This window comes from Aegilops tauschii, chromosome 3 (genome assembly GCF_002575655.3).
Source record: "Aegilops tauschii subsp. strangulata cultivar AL8/78 chromosome 3, Aet v6.0, whole genome shotgun sequence".
NCBI classification, from domain to species: Eukaryota; Viridiplantae; Streptophyta; class Magnoliopsida; order Poales; family Poaceae; genus Aegilops; species Aegilops tauschii.
In genome coordinates, this window is record NC_053037.3 from 584,176,882 (window position 1) to 584,197,561 (window position 20,680).

General features: G+C 43.9%; 1 long non-coding RNA gene across 1 annotated transcript; it reads left to right on the forward strand.

Annotated features, from left to right (window-relative positions):
• Positions 1–13,602: 13,602 nt before the first annotated feature.
• LOC120976240 (uncharacterized) lies at positions 13,603–14,922 on the forward strand. Its single transcript, XR_005771491.2, has 2 exons — positions 13,603–13,866; positions 14,677–14,922. It is a non-coding gene; the product is annotated as an uncharacterized lncRNA (long non-coding RNA).
• The last annotated feature ends 5,758 nt before the right edge of the window (positions 14,923–20,680 follow it).

Genomic DNA, 20,680 nt, shown 5'->3' on the forward strand with positions numbered 1-20,680 from the left:
GGTTGTGTGGGTGTAAAAGCCGAATAGAGATCATATATACTTCATTATAAAAGCGAATTCGGTTTGAAGAATTTATCATAGTGTTTCAAACCGACGAATGTGTGAATATATATAACGGTGATACACATGGTGTGGTTATGAACATGTTATACTACATTTAATATATTTTATCTCTACTCTTATAAAAAAACGGAGTTGTTGATGATGGTGTGCCTGCCATCCTGCATTATAGGCCGTCCGATTTATATCTGGCAGATAGCAAGGAAACTATGATGGTTGAAGTTGGCAACAATCATGATTGTAGATTCTTATTGAAATAGAGAAACGAATTCAAATTTAGTTCGAATTGCAGCGGTAGTATAGACATTTGGAATGCACTAAAATGTTGGTATGAGTAGGTTACATGTATTATACAGCAAGCGGAAAAATTTAATCAGACATAACATGGATTCATACTCCCTCCTTCCATCTATATAGGGCGTAATGAGATTTTTAAGACCACCTTTGACTATTGACAAGATTAATAGTACATGACATGCACAATGTGAAAATTATATCATTGAAAGAACCTTTCACAGACGAATTTAACGGTGTGCTTTGTGTAAGTTGCATGTCATATATCATTGCTCTAATATTTGGTCAAAGTTAGCATCGAAAAACACATTAGGCCCTATATAGATGGAAGGAGGGAGTAGCTTTGAATAGCATTTGTATAGTAAAACAGGGCAAGACTCTCTTTGTGTGGTGTGAATAGTTTTATTTTTTTCGTTTTCTTTTTGGTTGAGGGAAGTGCGAATTGATTTGGTACGTACAAGTACAATATTACTACACGTTAGGCTTTTCCCTAAAATTCAACCCGCGTCTTGTTATATCCCGAAAATTCAGATATCGTCCTCCCAAAACTGGCGCCTTCACAACCCGCGCCTTCCTATCCCGAAATTACAACGCGCGCGAAAACTCCCTCCAGCTGCCAAATCCCGACACGCGAAATCCCCCTTCTAACCCTGAGCCGAAAGGGTCGCTAGTTCAAATCGGTGGGGGGTGCTTTTGTAACACACCCTACATTTTGGACAAGCGCGTCCCTAAGTCATGCTTCAGCCCCTTTTCGCCATTCGAAATCCCAGGCCGCCATAACCTCTCTGCTCCAGCCGCGAAACCCCACCCTCCTCCGTCCGCCACCTCACCGCTGCCTAGCCGGAGCCGCTTCCCCGACGACGTCGTCCACCGCAACAGCTCGACGTCCCTCGTCCACCTCACCGGATGAGGATCCGTCGTCCATCTCGCCATCCCACCGGTTCAGCCGCCCCGTCCTCCACCTCCAAGGAGCTGCTCCGATGATCGCCTCGTCTATCGCGGCTGCTCCATCCCCACAGCGCCGCCTTAACCTGCTCCACCGGAACTGCAACATCCTCGCCGACTCCTCGGACGAAGCCGAGGCCTACTCGGCGCCACCAAAGAGGTTGTACAGTCATCGCATCGCACCTTCTCCTTAACTCGACCTCCCGGCGCCGACGGTGCTCCATCCCGCACCCCCATGGAGCGGCTAACTTGAAGCCGGCGCTGCGGGCGACATCTCCATGGCGGCTCTCCCCCAGTGCGAGGCCCCTTCGGCGGCGGCGTCCATACCAGCCGGATCTGCTGCTGCTGCTCCGGCTCTCGCTCACTCGCTCGTGCTGCTGCTGCTGCTGCTCCGGCTCTCGCTTGATCGCTCGCTCGCCCAGCTGCTGCTGCTGCTCTCCCCCTCGCTCGTGCTGCTACTCTGCTCCGATTAAGCCACACTTTAGTCGACTGAATCGACTTTTGGTAAGTCGACTTTCAGGGGTTGGGGGGGCTCGCCGGAGTTAAGGAAGAACCACCCGCAACGGGGACGGGGGCTCACCGGAGAGGTACCCCACTATCTATCTTAGGGTTCAGGGTGGGGGCGGGGGGCCTAGAGGGCTGGCCGGGGCGGCGGTGACGAGTTGTTTCGGGACGGCGAGGCGGCGCTGGGGCCGGCGGTTCGGCCGGTGGTGGCTGGCGGCTCAGGGGGGTGCAGGTTGAAGATGATCTGCAGGCCCTCCCAAAACTACATGTCAAGTGCCTCTCTGCTACCATTGCATTCAGTTTCGACAGTAGCATTCAGATTCCACAGTAAATTTCAGTTTCGACAGTTAAGTTGAGAGTCAACGGTTTTTACCTCATCTGTTGTAGTCAGGTGGTTTTTGGTGATGTTAATTTTACATCCATTTTACATCATCTATTGGAGATGCTATTAGAATCCCACTTGAGATTGATGATGTCTTTCTTGTGCTGCTTCAGCCTTGACGTCTTACGGCTCACCGGAGCTGCTCCAACGTCAGAATGATCCATCACAACAGAGCTGTGCCCTGGACGCCGTCTATAGATTCTTCAGATCTCCCTCCACACCTCCGACAGCCACCTCTGCCTCAACTGCTTCAGCGACCAACCCAATGATGCTGAGGTCGACATGGCTACGGCAAAGAGGTTGTACACTTGTTGCATCACTTATTACTATATATTCACGTCGATCCATTAGGGCTATTTTGGTTCAACAGAAAAACGTCGATCCACTGGTTGTTACCATCACTCTAAATTTCTGCATGCTCTCCTTACATAATCTCACCATATTTTTTTCGTATGCATGTCAGATATTGTAAACAGTCATGCTGAACATGTAGAGAAAAAGAGAAGAGTTTTGCGCGGCAATACAATGCCATGCAGACATCGCTCCATGGTGGGTTGAATGGCAAACCCTCCCCACCCCTCTCCGGATTGTAATCCAGAGGAAGATATCTGTTCTGAGGCGGATTCAGACGCCGTTGACCACTCCTATTTACCCCCCAAGGTGTTTGCTCTACCTTGGCATGATGATGTTAGTCATATCATGCATATGTTGCCTTGCAGTGCCTACTTTTGACATCATATATGTCATCTGCTTAGTTTAGACATGTTCTGTAACGCCACCTATTTAGTTTCTTTATCATATATGGGAATTATGCAGTCTCATGTCTTTTAGCCAGCCATAATATATGTGAAATGTGCAATGCCATCCTGTTTAACCAGGCATCATATATTTGAATGATATCTTGCCCATCCTTTTCTTCATTACATTTCCATTTGTCGACAATGTTTGTACATTAAACTAATCTTCTTGTGAATCAACCATTTGGGTGGGAGATGGAAAAATCTAGAGTGAAAACAAGGCCTTCATAGAAGACAGTGCTACCTGTCGAAGCAGATCTCTTGTTGGGTCCCGATAGCTCCTCAGAGATGGCATCAGAGGCAGATGACCAGTCCTATTCCCCCACTGAGGTGTATGCTCTAACTTGGCACGGTTATACTGCTCATATCATGCATACGGTGTCTTGCATTGCATAGTTTAGACATCATATACACAATATTCAACACCATGTTCTTAGTTCAGACATCATATCGAATGCCCTCTGTTTAGCATATAAATCACATATGTGAATTAAATAATGTGATCCTCATTACTTAGATAACATGTAGGTGAATTATGTCATGCGATCATATTTAGTTATTCATCATATCTTTGAATTATGTTATGCTATGCTATCCAGTTTAGATAGACATCATATATGTGAAATTATTTCATGCTATCCGTTTTAGTTAAACAATATACATGTCAACTATTTCATGCCCTCTTTTCTCTACACTATCTATTGCATCTGTCTCTCATACACTGTCTGTACATTCAACTATGTTTCCTGTTTATCAGCCATTTGAATTGGAGTGGGTGATGCCAGTATCTAGCGGACTAAAAACACGGTCTTCAAATAAAACAGTGCTACCTCTTGGTGGAGATAGCACCCCGGTTGTACATGCACAAGAACCAGCCCTACCACACATAACCCAAACTCTCGCAGATTGTACCCCTACTGCGATGGACAGAGAACCAGCTTCACCCAATCTAACCCCAACCCCAGTCGATAGTAACCCAGTTCCTGTTGACACAGCACCATCTCCACCACAGAGCTCCCAAACAAGAGCAGTTAGTAAGAAAGCTCCAGTGCCCAAAGGGCCAGTACTATCACGGCGAACCCCAACTCCACCAGTTAGTACACCTATTCCCGTGGAGGAAGCACAACCAGCTAGTCGTAGTTTAGCATCTATCGCATTTGATGTTGTTAAATCGTATGTGCGTATCTTCCCATCTTGGAAATATTATACTGAAGATGAAGGAAAATGCCAGTTGCAGTTGTTTGTCAAGGAGTTATGTGTAAGTAATGTTATTCATGGCAATTACTTTGCTTCGTCCCATACATCCTACCTCCATGATGGTTATAATACAGCAAATTTTCCCATTTTTCTCTATAGAGAAGGACCGATTTGGAAACTCAGGATGAGGTAACCTGTGCTAATACCTCTGCTATCTTCAAGAATGCTTGGTGGCAGTATCGGAATTACCTGAAGAAAACGTACTTCACCGGCAAAGAAACTCATCAAATTCCCTTACGTTCTCCTGAGACACATTTACTGGACGATGACTGGGAACACCTTGTTCTGTACTGGTCCCGAACCAAGAATGTGGTAAGGTCTATGAGCTCATTTTCTATTTTTTTTGTATTATATTCTTGCGTCTTACTGTACTCTGTTCATGTAGAACAAGTGCCTAAACCTAAAGAACAACTGTTCTAATTTAAGATTCCATTGCTATCATAGTTCAAAAAAGCGCCAGGCGTTAATTATGCGTTTTGCCACCGCCTTGCGCTTTACTGACCAAAGCGCATGCTTATGCGCAGTTATGCACAGATTATGCGTAGTTATGCGCAATACGTTATGCCAACGCCTAGAGCCTAGGCGCGCTTAAGCGCTCGCTTAGGCGCGCCTTTTTTAACTATGATTGCTTTGCTCTTGTATCACTGTATTTACTCATACAAACTTATTTTTAAATTGAATAATCCAATCGAAACTCCAATGGCACAGCAGGTATGTTCACGCATGTTTCTTTAACAGGTTTGCTCTTATCAATAGCTCTGTTGATTTCAATTTCAATTGTGTATACAGTTGACTTTCATATCATGCACATTACTAGCATCACAACAGAGCCAATAGTGTTGTTGTACATGTAGACCCGTGGTACCCATCTGAAATCTTGTTGTGCCTTGTAGTTTCGCACGCTTTGTATTCTTTCACTGCTGCTTTGTCTTGAACTGATATGATTTGAACCGTGTCTCTATTTTGATTTGGCAAGACAATGCAGTGACCATAGGAGATAGATATATGTTTGTTTGATGCTTTTATTATGTACTAGTACTTGGCAATAGAAGACTTGGTAGTTTAATCCTGTCCACCTTACTAATGAACTGGTTCACCGAAATGAGTTTCATATACTAGTGCATGCTAAACTTGTTATGTGTCTGCTTGTTTCTTCTTTTAGAATGCTGACATAATATTGGGGAAGAGTGCCTTATTAAGCAATTGTAAAGTAATGCAGATAAGGTTCAGGATAGTGACACATCCTTGTTGGTCTCCAACAAAGCTGATAAAACAGCTAAGGAAGACTATCTTGAAGACAGCGAGACAACCCCAAAGTCCTGTCTTGGTTTAGTGTTCGAGTTACTGGCCACTACCGCTTACGCAAGCTATTCAAACTCACTCTCTGAATCAGTTCGGTTTCTTGAGTCTCAACTACAAGATGAAAGACATCGATGAGCTGTGCTGCGACAAGAAGCGGAAGGACTGCGGAAGTCCCTGGAGCATTCAGATGCATACTTTCTGGTGCAACAACAAGCGTTGGAGGATTTTAGCGCCAAACAGGACAAAGCTAATCAGCTTGCTAAGCTTATTGCCAGCATGGTGGATACCCAGGATAACGTTTCTTGAGCTCTTCTGAAGTTGTTTCAGTTATGCTCTAGTTTTGCTGCCGTGTTTATTTGCACTGGTGGCCAATTTTGACGGCCGGTGTATGTAATGTGCTGCTTTGTTCGCTATATTTGCACTGGTGGCGAACTTTGATGCCCAGTGGATGTAATATGTGTAATAGTGGTAATAGGCTAGCGTTAATTGCTTGCCTATTTATTTCATTATTGTCTTGTTTAGTTGTTTGCTTGTAGTCACTTCAGTTCTTTTTCTGTTTTTTTCTAGTGGCCACAATAGCCTATTTTTGGTAACTAGGCCAAAATAATCGTGGCAACACACAGACTGTTGTAACCATGGGCCTCCTGCAGTCCGTATGATCCATGGGCCTTCGTTCGGCCGTAGGATCCATCGGCCTTCTATACGGGCCTTAGGGTCCATGGGCCTTCTACGGGCCGTACGATCCATGGGCCTTCTACGGGCCGTACTATCCATGGGCCTCATACAGGCCGTAGGATCCATGGGCCTTCTACGGGGCGTATCATCATTTTGCCAATCATGGGCCATACTATTCATGGACCATAACGGGCCGTTAATAGGCCGTATTTGATAACTCTATGAAAACAGCCCAATGGGTTTTTTTGACATGAAAACGGCCCAACGTATTAACGGTCCGCAAACGGGCCGACTGTAACGACGGGCTGAATTTGGCCCACAAGCAGAAAATCACAGTAACGGGCCGTATATAACCGAATGCTGCAAATGAGCCCAAGAATCAATGGGCCCTGAGAAGGCCGAAAGATAACTTGGGCTGGAAACGGCCCGATGGAATAACGGGTCGTTAATGGGTATAAAGTGATACACTATTCATTACGGGCCAGTTTCACCACGGGACGTTAATGGGCCAAGAGTTACAAAGGTCCTCATATGGGCCGAAAGAAGTCATGGGCCACACATGGGCCGGAAGTTAAAACGGGCTGAATCATATTGGACGGCACAGATGACGCTACTGGGCCTAATTCGGATAGGGCGTAACGGGCCTTGGGTTAGCGGGCTGTAAATGGGCTATATGCAAACAAGCCGTTAACAGGCTTTCCGTGGGCCGGCCCGCCACCTTTTGACCAAGTCAAACGGGCCGGCCTCTTCACAGGAATGGGCCTCTGTTGGGCCGTGCCACGTGTCGCCGTATCATAGGCGCCTTCGGTCCAATGAGCGGATGACATCTGTCCCAACGGTGAGCCGACACGTGTTTCCTCCAGCCAAGGATGATTTTACACGTGGAAAATCCCCATTGGTCGGGGTTGTTAACGGGTTATCGGATCCAAAACCCGACCCGATAGCTTAACGGCGTTCCGTTACGGTGGATGCCACGTGTTGGTCACCCTTGACGAAAGCACTTCTGTGACGCGCGATTTATCGTCATGGAAGTGGACACTTCCGTGATGATAATTTTGGTAATGTCATGGAACACTTCTACGACAGGACAGGTATGACTATCTTGATTCTGTCATAAATTTGTCATGGATGTACATGCATGACAAAAAACGCGACCTACTGTGACAAACACGTATCATCACGGAAGTGTATTTTTTTGTAGTGTAGTGTTGGCGACGTGGGGGACCAATAGGTTCTCGGGCCAGGTGTGTGACAGATGACCCACAAGTATAGGGGATCAATCATAGTCCTTTCGATAAGTAAGAGTGTCGAACCAACAAGGAGCAAAAGGAAATGACAAATGGTTATCAGCAAGGTAATGCCTCCATGCATTGAAATTGTTGGTAACAAATTGTTTGATAGCAAGATAATTTGTAAGGGACAAGTAACGGTAAGGTTAAATAAAGTACAACAAGGTAGCCCATTCCTTTTGTGGCAATGGACAGGCCATAACGGTCTCTTATGATAAGCAAAGCATTCTTGCGAGTACACGGGAATTTCACATTGTCACTTTAATCATGTTGGTTTAATTCGTGTTCGCTACTTTGATAATTTGATATGTGGGTGGATCGGTGCTTAGGTGCCATTCTTACTTGAACAAACCTCGTGCCTATGATTAACCCCCTCGCAAGAATCCGCAACTACGAGAAAAGTATTAAGATAAAATCTAACCATAGCATTAAACTTTTGGATCCAAATCGGTCCCTTAGGAAGTAGCGCATAAACTAGGGTTAACCTTCTGTCACTCTAGCAACCCATCATCTAATAACTTCTCCACAATCCATTCTCTTAGTCCCAAATATGGTGAAGTGTCATGTAGTCGATGTTCACATGATACCACTAAGGGAATCACAACATACATATCATCAAAAGATCGAACACATATCAAGTTCACATGATTACTTGCAACATGACTTCTCCCGTGATCTCAAGAACAAAAGTAAGTACTCACAAATGATAATCATACTCAAGATCAGAGGGGTATTAAATAGCATAATGGATCTGAACATATAATCTTCAATCAAATAATCCATATAGTGATCATACTTGATGCAATCAACACTACTAGCCACCTATGAGTACCAATCTGAGGTTCCTGTACAAAGATTGAACACAAGAGATGAACTAGGGTTTGAGAGGAGATGGTGTTGTTGAAGAAGTTGATGGAGATTTCCCTCCCAAAGATGGGAGAGTTGTTGGTGATGACGATGACGATGATTTCCCCCTCCGGGAGGGATTCCCCCAGCGGAATCGCTCCGCCGGAGGGCAAAAGTGCTCCTACCCAAGTTCCGCCTCGAGACGGCGACGCTTCGTTCCGAAAGTCCTCCCTTGATTTTTCCTAGGTCAAAATGACCTATATACTAGAAGATGGGCACCTGAGGTGGGCCGAGGAGGGCGCAACCCACAAAGGTGCGCCTGAGGGCCAAGGCGCGCCCTGGTGTCTTGTACTCACCAGGGTGGGCCCCTCCGGTAGTTATTTGCTCCAGTATTTTTTATTATATTCCAAAACAATTCTATGTAAATTTTTAGCTCATTTGGAGATGTGCAGAATAGGTAGCTCTGGCATAGCTTTTTCAGGTCCAAAATTCAAGTTGTCGGCATTCACCCTCTTTGTGTAAACCTTGCATATTATGAGAGAAAAGGCATTAGAAATACTCCAAAAATCATTATTATGCATAAAAACATTATAAATAACAGTAAGAAATCATGATGCAAAATGGACGTATCAGTGATCTGTCATTCGAGCGGTTTATCTGGTACGTACCAATACTCAAATTGTGATGGCCGACAACAAGATATTTAGCTTCTTTATGTCGCTTCAGAGGTGTACGCATGCAACTAAGTAAACTAAGAATGGTATGGGAAAACTGGTCGAATTCAAAGTATCACTAATATAGTAGTAAAAACCACGATTCACATTTACCACACACTTATAAGACCTAAACGAGCATAAAAGTCTTTAACACATGCCATCCACCCATCTTCTAAACTTTACTTCTCATGCAATTCAATATGGTTATGCCAGAGAATATAGGACGTATTTATCTATGTTTTATCCCTATTTCGTAATAATTATACTTATACATTTTTTAGCATGAAATTGTAAATAGTAAACATAATATATGTTTTGTAATCGTTATTAGATACTGCTCCGATATCAAAATTTGATTGTATAAAAAGAATGCAACATCTTCGGGATCCCACATGTTTGTAGGCAAAATTGAAGAGAAAAAAATGAATGAGTTTCGACCAATTATGTACTATCAAATTTTGAGTAATTGTTGATTTCATTATATATACTTTCTTACAGCATCATACCTACTTAGGGAAAATAGTTCAAATTAACATTCATTCTCTCTGAAACAAAAATGATCCAAGAAAAGGAGGCGACGCCCTAAAATTGCATGAGAAATTTAGTTACTCTAAATCATATACTTCAATTCACACAAGCATGACCTTAAATCATAGTAAACACCATCTAAGAGTTCCGACCTAGTAAAAACTGACATCCTTAACGGGATGAAATCAACTGATGACACAGTGAACCCTGAAATTAAGAAGCACCAAACCAATCGTGCACAACAAAATCATATAATATAAAACACACATAGCCTATAGTACGATGGCACACCTAGATATGCTTTGTATACATGCCTTATAGACTACACATGGTAGGAGAAGCAATGCCTCTATTTTTTCGTCAAATGGAAAGCCTGGAAAGAATGATCAAGAAAAAATAGTATTCGATGCATGCCTGAGTGTACTGCGTTGCAATTTGCCCACCAAATGTTGTGGCATGGATGTAGGCAGCCGGACATGTGTCCCTTTATGGTGGCCACCATGTGCACTACTAAATGAAAGCAACACACAGGACAGGCCAAATGCAACATGATATAGAGGTGGCTTCTCTTGCTTTACACCAGCATAACTCGTAACAATCAAATGAGTAGTCGAGAGAGATGATGGCTGCAGAATCAAACATGTCTTTTACTCTTTTGTTGATTTTTTTCCTGGACACCAAAGAGAGGACAAAAGCAAGGAGTTATCCACGTGAAAGGGGCCAGGAAAGCCAAATGTTTCATCCCATGGATAAAAATAAGTCATAGATCGATCTGAAGGACAATTTTTTTATAAACTCTAGATTTAAAGCCGAGTTACAGCAGCTTTGGTTTGTTAGGTTTGGCTAATTATTTAGTGTTTCACCAAAATAATGGTCCAGTCGCCAGATCGGCAATGAGTCTGGTTGGGAACGAGTGAAAATGTCGCCAAGTAAGGCCGAGCAGGCACCTCCTCCAACTCCGTGTCGACGTAGTAGAAGATACCCCCTCAGTCGCGTCATGGGGCATTAGGCGGCACCTCGCACTCCGAGCGGAAATGCACCGCACATCCACAGTTAATGCACATCGTCTCCTCGCGGGTCCTGGGGCTGCCAAATCCGGGAGCGGGTGGCACCGGAGCCTCCTGCTCCGGTGCCCCCGCGAGTGTGGGTATGTCGACCACCCGGTAAGCTTCTTCTTCTTTTTGGGCGGTGCGGAAAGTCCCGGATCCTTGGGGAAGTGGCGTGGAGGTAAGTACCACTGCAGCCGAGACCCACCCCGCCTCCACTCAGGGTCATCTTCCCGAGCCAACCGCAAGTCCTCGCGCCGTCCGAAACTCAACTCGCGGGACGATCTATCAACGGCCTCACGCCACCCCCCACGGTCATCAGCCACCTCTCGCGACTCTTATGCAGAGCCGTTTCCTTGGGCACACTGTCGTAAGTCCCAATCAGAGGGCCGACAACCACTCTCCCTAGACATGGGATGCCGGGCCATGGGATCCACCCGGGCGCCCTGGGCCGGTGCCGGCCGGGCCTCCAGCTCCTGCCGCAACGGTCTCCCTCGCTTTGTCCTCGGCCCGGCGGCGGGCAGCCTCCTGTTGGCGAAAGCTGCCCGATGACTCGTGCAGGGGCAGCCTGGCATCACCGTAGGATCTTCGGGGGTGGTGGTCGGCGCAGGGATGTGCTGGCGTAGATTGCCGACATATGGCTGCGGCCCAGCGAGTCAGCCTCATCGGAGCACGCGGCGGATCACCCCGAAGGGAGCGGCCTCTTAGGTCGTGCGAGACAACTCCCCTACTCCCTAGCCATAAGGACCTCTGCGTAGGTGTGGATCCGGGGTGAGCTGCTGGACGAGGCCGGCGAAGTCTCCGGCGAGGGCGTCGCAGAGGATGCGAGAGGGGGGGGGGGGGGGGGGGGGGGCGAGAACAGTTGCTGGCAACGCAGTTAGACAAGTGGAGGCAAAAGATCGAGCAAATCCCCCCACTTGGCCACTCAATCCTAGAAGCCGGCCGTCCTAGTCGCGGGTCGTGCTCCCCATTGGATCCAGATCCAATGGTTGGCATCCGCCGGAGCAAGCCTCTACTGTTGGTTAGCCAATCCAATGTCCTCCTGGGCCATTTGAACCGCGACGGTAATCTCGTGCGCATCCAACCCAAGAACCATTGCAAACCGCCGTGGATCGTGACTACGATGGCTGGCACACGCATCGTTCGTCCCGACCACTGTGCGGGCCGCCGTCGGCCCACACAACAGAGCAGGATGCGTCGGCCCCGACCAGGAGCTTGATTCCCCCCCTACGGTATGCGTCACCAAGCCGACGGCGGCGCCTGGCCAGACCAAGGCGAACGTTCGGCCGTAGGTCCATCGCGAACCAGGCCAGGATGGCCAGTAGGCGGCAGATCATGATCCCGAGGAGTCGCCGCCGTGCCTTGGGCCATGCCAATGAGGAGTCGCCTCCGATGACCACGGGCAGGTAGGGGCGCCGGCATAGCCGCCGGGCGCACATCCAATGAGCCGCACGCGCAAGTCGGCCTCGCCGCCGCCAAGAACTCACCCAACGAAGGTGGCGCCAGGGACACGGGAAGCTCCACCCGCCCCTCCCCCTCTTCTTCCTCAGCCAATTCCGCCATGTCTGCCCAGCTATGGGGGAGCGGCCAGGCGCAGGGTCGTCGAGCGGCGAGGCATGGCAGCCACACCCAACAGGGGAGCAGGTGCTGCCCCGCCAGCCATGCCGGAGACGGCCGCCAACGCGGTCGGGGCCAGCGGTCCGGAGGTGGATTTCAAAATCGACAAACGATCGGAAGCGCTCCTCTCCATGCTTAACCAATCATGGGTCTCGTCCGGGCACCAATATTTGTGTGCTGACTTGTCGTATTAACATGTGAAATGATTTGTTGGATCTACACAGTGTAATACGCAATGCATCCAATACTCTCTCCACAAGATAAGGATTTGCATTTTATTTTCATTCTGACGTTTGCAATGAGTGATGCTTAATTTTCGAACCATATTTTGTTTTTGAATGTTATATATATATATATATATATATATATATATATATATATATATATATATATATATATATATATATATATATATATTTGAATCAAGAACAACAACTTTTACAAGAAGGTTGATCTTTGATATATATTTGAATTGAGAACAACAAGACTTTTCAATGATCTTGGGTATGTGGTCCTTGACATTTACAACAATATGAAATACTACGCGCTTTATTCTCTTTAGAAGGCCAAATACATATTTTCATATTCACGTTGACAAACTAAGATATGATCCGTATCAACAATATATGATATGTATGCCATAGAAACTCTACTAATGGAAATACAAATTTGCTGGTATACTTTTCAGAATTGTGATATAAAGACAATATAGAACCGAGATATGCATGTCAACATTAATTTAGGAGATATATAAAAATGCATGATAATATCTAAGATCTGTTTGCCTCATCAAATTCAACCGGCGCCTAATGTCCCTTCTGTAAGCTAGCACCACCAACAATTAAATGAGCCAAAAAAAAGAATAATAAAAGTAGTAGTGCCATTTTTATTTGATGAAACAAGATATGTGATACTAATACCATTGCATGAGAGAAATAAATGCAAGATCATTGTGTGATATTTGATTGTGACTCTATACTAAAACTAGCACTACATTTAAATAAATATGAAATAAATGTCGTTTTATATAAAAGAGTGTACATCATTATGTAGAACCAGCATGATGTGGCAACAATAATGTAGGAGCCATACATGGATGCAAGATCATTACCTAAGGTGTGCGGCATTTATTTAACCAAACAAGATATGTGCTATTTTCTGTAATACTGTGATATTAATACCATTGCAATAGATAAATAAATGCAAGATTATTGCCAAATACTCCATTACAACTCTATCTAGATAGAAGTACTACATATAAATAGCATGAAATGTATAACATTTATATGAAAGATTGTATGCCATTTATGTAGAACCATCAAGATATGACAACAATATCTTTTGAGATATACTTGGATGGGATATCAATACATAAGATGCTATTGGGCCTCTCTAATAAATCGCAGAAAGTGAATTAGTTGATTGGCAAGACAAAAACACACATGAACATAAGAAGGAAGGAGGAATATAATAGAAGTAATATCTTTGTTCTCATGGGGCTAACCAAGAGCACTACAACACAATCGACAATTGTGTGCTCGGTGGTCATTGCATTCCTGGTGCTTGCTATGATATGTTCTACCTTATCATCTTGCCATGCACAAACTGGTATGTAAGACATCTCCTTATTTCTATATGAATTTTCCAAAATATTAAATTTGTTAATGCTTTGGTACACCCCCTTAAGAAAGTTTATATGGATGTTAGAATTACTTTAAAAAGGAATATTCATGTACATTGATGGTTAACTAATTCTAACGCATGTCTTCTCGATGGCTCAATCAAGAGACTAGAACCAACCGTGGCACCCACTACATGACAAAGAAACTACATCCAACAATGGCTAGCCTTCTCTGTGACATCCGTTGCTCCATGGCCTACCAATATTTCCCACAAGAAAGACATATATCAGGCCCTCGGTGATTACACGTACAATATTGTAGTGTTCTTGATTATTGATAGGCATAATTGTTAATGATGTTCAATGGTTTGTGTTTCAGTTTTTTGAGTAGATTGTACGGTAGGTAGAACAAAGTGTGTGCATGAATTTTGAATCAAAGGCGTTTATACGGCCCAAATTAGTGTGGGGTGGAAGAGTTGAAAGATCGGTTTTCATATCAAATTAGATTGCTAACGGCTAGTGGGCGTACGCGAAACCATAATGAAACGACGTCTACCCTTGACAGAGCTACCCATGTATATTGCCGCACCAGCCTGCAGATGAAGCATTGAACCAATTGAATTGGATATAAAAGACTATACTAGCCTATTATGATTGAAGGGGTAACTCTCAATCACCACCTTCCATCTTCCTCAAAATTTGTAAACTTTTCTAGGGTGGTCTACATAAGCAAACCTCAATTAATTTATCAAAAAATGCATGTTGTTTGATATATCTGTACATGTTGAATTTTGCAGAACCTAATAATGTGCACATGGTGTGCAAGCCGATGGATCCATGTGTCAATGACAAAGGATGCAAAGCAATGTGTGTGGGTATGGGCATGCCTTTCTGGATTCCCCTTTGTAAGGGGAGCATTTATCCGATGTGTTGCTGCGTAGGGCCTCAAACTCATTAGTAGTTCTCGACCTGAGCTATGCAATGCTGAATAATTATATGCTTGTAATGAAAGTGTGCTGAGCTTAATAAATATGTTTTCTTCATATTGTTTGTTGTCTGTCTTATACTCACAAACATAATGATTATCGTCTATTGTCTGTCTTTTTTGTTTTGAGGAAGTCTATTATCTGTCTTGTTTTTTCCTTTTTCCTTTTGGGGAAGTCTATTATCAGTCTCGTGCATGGAGGTGATTGTATATCTATGTCCATGGGCGCCTGTGAGTTTGACTGTGGAACAATGCAAGTCACTCCAGCCCTTTAAAGTAAGCAGACCATTCCTGCACACAAATGCAATGGTGTATACACGTGTCAGGTACTAGTTAAGGCTTCCTTTGGTTTAAAGGAAAATTTGTAAGTCTTGTAAAGATGGGAATTTTGTAGGAAAAAAATATTTTTGGTGCCCTTTGGTTTGTAAGAATGCATTCCTATTTCTATGTAGGATAGGACTCAATTCTTCATATCTCAAAGGCAAAAAAAAAACATTAGCTTAGACCCAATTGAAAAGTTCTTATCCTGTGAATTAAGTGACATCTCTTTTTCCCTATAGGAATTGAGATACATGTCATCTCACTTCCAATGGTTCTTGTTATTCCTATATGATATTCCTATCCTATGAACCAAAGGAGGCATGTATAGTACACTCATGCAAAACTAAGCCATTTAAACTAAACTAGCACAACTTTCGTGCTTCACTATAGAACAATCCTGGTTACCATAAAACAAGACCAAAAATGAAAGGAAAATAAATAAATAGCTGATTTGTTTGCTGGAGCAATAATTGTGAAAACCAAAGTATCTGTTGGAGCAATAATTGTGAAAATGAAAGTGTTTGTTGGAGCAATAATTGTGAAAATGCAAGTGTCTGTTGCTGCTATCTTGAGTGTTTCTGTCCTTGTTTCACTAACTCTATGTGTGCCAGCTATCTACATAGGAAGACGCACACTTGGTTGTGTCCCTCTGTAGACAGAGGTACTTCGACTAAAATGGATCCCAACGAAGAATGTGGTTATCAGAGAACGTAATAAAAGAAACAAATATGTCGCTTTCCTCTCAGCTCAACATTCATCCCTCAAATGTGTGGACTACATAGCTGCTTATGTAGGCCCTTAAGGATAGGAAATAAACAATATATTGTCTAGCGTTTGTATAAGAGCCTCAGCCTCCACCACTCAAAAATTCTGAGGCGCTAACCATCCCACGTTAAATCAACTATTGAAGAACTGGAGTGCCCGCTGCCAACTCTGGCAGAGCTGTCTGAAAGGCGCTAGGAAATATTCTCTGGACTAGGGAAACGGCCAGGCTTTTGATCCTTAGCTCAACGTTGTAGATGCCCTAACCGGGCCAGAATCATCGTACAAATAACATGAAGCACCGGAAGGAGCATGTCATATCATGTTTCTGGCGGATGTGGCCACCGATATAGCGACGACGTCCGACACACTACAAGGAAAAATAAATGAAACCGACGATGAAACATACTTGGCGAAGAGCATTTCAACCTCGGCGACATGTAAGCTGAGTGTTACACTCTGCTTAGCGTACTTGACTTACTTTGTATCGGCTAAGGCACTGTAAGCCGAGTGTCACAGGACTCCGCTTATGTGTAAGCCAACTATAAACTAGTGGCTCTCGGTGAAAACAAGCAGGATGACGGCCGGCTCAACGTAATGGTGGCGCCACGTGCACATATGGAAGCTGACATTAGTGCAGAACCGGGCTTTAGCGCTGGTTCGTAAGGGCCTTTAGTGCCGGTTCTGCAACCGGCACTAAAGAGTGGAGACTAAAGCCCCCCCCCCCTCCCTTTACTACCGGTTCGGCACGAACCGGCGCTAAAGTGCCACCAGGTGGCACGTGGCACGAGCACTAGTAGAAAAAGGGCCTATTGTCCCGGTTCGTGAGGGCCTTCTGTCCCGGTTTGTGAACCGGGACTAAAAGGTCGTTACTATTGCCTTGGCTTTTAGTTCCGGTTCTTACATGAACCGGGACAGAAGGTCCTCCACGTGGCCGCTGCGGCCAGCCCAGGCAGGGGGCCTTTGGTTCTGGTTGGTGACATCAACCAGGACCAATAGGCATCCACGCGTCAGCATCTGGCTGGAGCTAAGGGTTTTGTTTTTTTTTTTGAAAGGGGCTGATTTAGGGGTTTTGGGGTTAATTTAGGTTGTTATTAGGTAGCTATTAGAGAGAATTATCCTCTCTTATATCTCCGTGCTTGGTTTACCAACACTACGTCTTGCTATGCCTAAACATGGCTTAGATTGAAGTGAAGGCAACATGTGGTGCATGTCGAAAGTAATACTGATCCTAACTTGATCAAGTTTGGATTGTACTACTTTCGACATGCACCACATGCATGTTGCCTTCACTTCAATCCAATACATGTTCATTTCACCCGCTGATATATAATAACTCTTCATGCGCGCATCATGCATCATCATATATAATAACAAGTCCTACTAATCATCATCATACAACTTCTACTCGTTATTAATAACAAGTCATACGATCATCGTCCTCATAGTCATCGAACCAACCCTACTTAATTGTTCTTAGCACATGATCATCAGTATTAGTAGGACCGAAATACCCTCTTTAAGGTAAAATAGCATAAAACAATATAGACCCTGACTCTTCATTATGGAGAATGGAGATCATCCTGTCTCCAATTCTTGCGCTTCGCTTCCTTTTGCTTCCAAGAACCTCCTTGCGACTGTCCATACATTTTTTCCATTCTTTGATTTGCATGTATCCACTTCTTTTAGAAATCCGGTATGGACAGTTGAGATTCGTAGGATGACCTGGTTGTATGTTCAAAACATCAAGCCTACCATTCTGATACATCAAATGAGGCACACAATCCTATGGGATTATCTATTGAAAAACATAGTAATAACTTCATAGTTAGCAATGATGTACTAGTTTTAGAAGTATGCAAAATATGCACGGATGTCGTAATAGTAAGAAATCTTACCAGGGTATCTCCATAGTAGTTACCGTAGTTCAACACGTGCACTAGTGGCACATATTGACCATAATGTGGAGGAGTTTTACAATAGATATTGTAATTCTCAAGATCAGTACAAAATCCGACCAGATGAGTTTTCTCCTTATAAGTTAACTCAGAGCCATCGGTGTAGTAGGTTCTGTCTACCATGTTCCGCACATTATTTGAACAATCAAAATAAGCTGTCAATGAAAATAAGCTGTCAACTATTTTGAAATGAACAATATAAATTAGCTAATAACTATGTTTGAGAAACTCATATAGCGGTAGAATTGGAGGCGTATCAACAAGGACCCAAATGTCCATATTGTCTTGCTCGATGTCAGGATCACCAAGATCCATGGTGACAAGCATACCCTCATCAGAACCATACATCTTGCAAAATGCTTCCCAATTTTTGCAACCAAAATGGGTTACGCTCTCAGAATTATACAGATTTACTTCAAAATCTATATCATGATGGGTCCTTAGGTGAATTTTCTTTGTCTCCATACTTTCATGGTCTTCAAAACCCATCCTCTCCAAGACGTAGCGTCTTGCATGGCATGAGATAAGCTAGCCGAATTGTAAAAGATGAAAAGTACACGTTGAAATAGTTGAAGTCGTGCTTAATTACGAAAAAATAACACTTGTCGTCGTTGCGTACCGTTTCAACATCGAAGGTCTCCTCCAGCTTAATACTGAAGCGCCGATCTTCGTCCAGGTGAGGCCTGTCGCACTGACCTCGGTCGTCGTGGCACCAGTCGCACTCCCCCGGGAGACTTTCGTCGTCCGAGTACGACATTTCCTATGTTCATAATTCAAATATTAAACGTATACAATTAAATATATGTACTAAAAAACCTAAGTTAGATCATTATTATTCATCACGGGTTGACTATCGGTTTGTCGAGTCTTTTCTTGAAAACTCTCCGCTCACGTGGTGTGTACATTCGACTGTTGGTGATGGTCGCTCCTCCATTTGTCCCCGAGTGCATTACACCAAAATGTCTAGCACACGGGAACAAAGGAGAAGCGGCCCCCACGACAACAGTCGGGATTCTTCGTCCTCTCATATATATATGGTGGAACTCTCCCTCACTGATTCCTCTCTGACATTTGCGACCGTCGGTGATGGTAGATCCTCCTTTCGTTCTCGAGTGAATTACACCAAATTATCTAGCACACGGGAATGAAGGAGAAGCTACCCCCACGACAATAGTCGGGATTCTTCGTCCTCTCATAGATGGTGGAGACTCGATAGACTTACAGTCAACCCGAAATATCGTTTAATTATCTTTCTAAAAGAGTATTTGGCTAGTCTCACCTCGATGTCGGAGGGGGCGGTGACGGGGATGACGGCGGGGATGATCGAGGGGCCAGGGGCTCCTAGATTTCTGCGAAAACAAAAACCCTATAAGCTATCAACTAATCATATGCATATGCCTTGCATAGTGCTCTCCAATTTTAGCATTCAAAGTAGGAGTAGTTTTCCACTTTGAGCATTCAATAAGCAAAATCAAATCACAAAATAAAGTAGTATTCAAATTAGGATGCATTCAATTATAAGCAAAACTACATCATCTCCATGCGTCCGTACATCGTCGAATATTATCACTAATACACCTCGAATACTATCATACATATAGCATCGCTAGTACAGCTAGAACTGTAGCGCCCGACGGATATCGGCGCGGGCGGTGGACACCCAAAGGGACGGAACCATCACAGGATCATAGCTCCAGTGAGATCCCTGAAGAACCTGCCAGGTATTGTCGAACCTACCCTCCAACGCAACCATGTAGCGACGGACGTGCTGGTCCTCCTCGCTGACACGGTGACGTACCACCTCCGCGGTGTCCGGAAGCCTCGGCACTGTCACTGGCCCACGCGACCGCCACCAAACAAGGATCGGGTCAACGACGGGCTGGCTCCTCACCAACCTACGCCCACCGGAAGGTAGCACCTCCCAAAACCAGCCCGGCGGAGCCTAGTCCCGGACATGGCCCCTCTGATCAAGCCGGCCTCCTCCGCCGAGTCGACGACGAGGATGCGGGATAGGCATCGTCAACGTCGATGCGGGAATAATTGCTTTAACTAAAAGAACAAACTAGTTCTATTAATTTCCTTGCTAAAAATAAACTACTTCTATAGTAAAATAAACTAGTTTTGTTAAATCAACTAGTTCAAGTACTAATTAAGCACTTAGTATAAATATAATAAAGTAGTTTTATTAATTAATCAACTAGTTCAACTACTAAGCACTTACTATAAATAAATAAAATAAAGTAGTTCTTACTAAAAAATAAACTACTTCTATATATAGTAAAATTTAATAAAGTAGTTTTATTAATTAATCAACTAGTTCAACTACTAAGCACTTACTATAAATATATAAAATAAAGTAGTTCTTAATAAAAATAAACTAGTTTAACTAGTTCTATTATTTTTCTAACTAATTCTATTAAACACTTTCTCTTCTTATTCTATGAACAAAATTACAACAGAAAAAAATCATAAAAATTCTATGAACAAGATAAAAATTCTACGAACAAAATTACAACAGAAAAAAAATTATAAAAATTCTCAGAAAAAAATTGACATATTCTTTGCATATATATGAACACACAAACATTTGCATATTCAACAATAATATCACAAAAAAATCTATGAACAGAAAAAAATTCTAACATTTGCATATTCTAACAGAAAAAATCCATGAACAAAAAAACTATGAACATCTAAATTAGGAAAATTCATATGAGCTCACAAAGGGGGCGGCGATCGACGAGGAGGCAGCGCACGGGGGCGACGGTGAGGGGC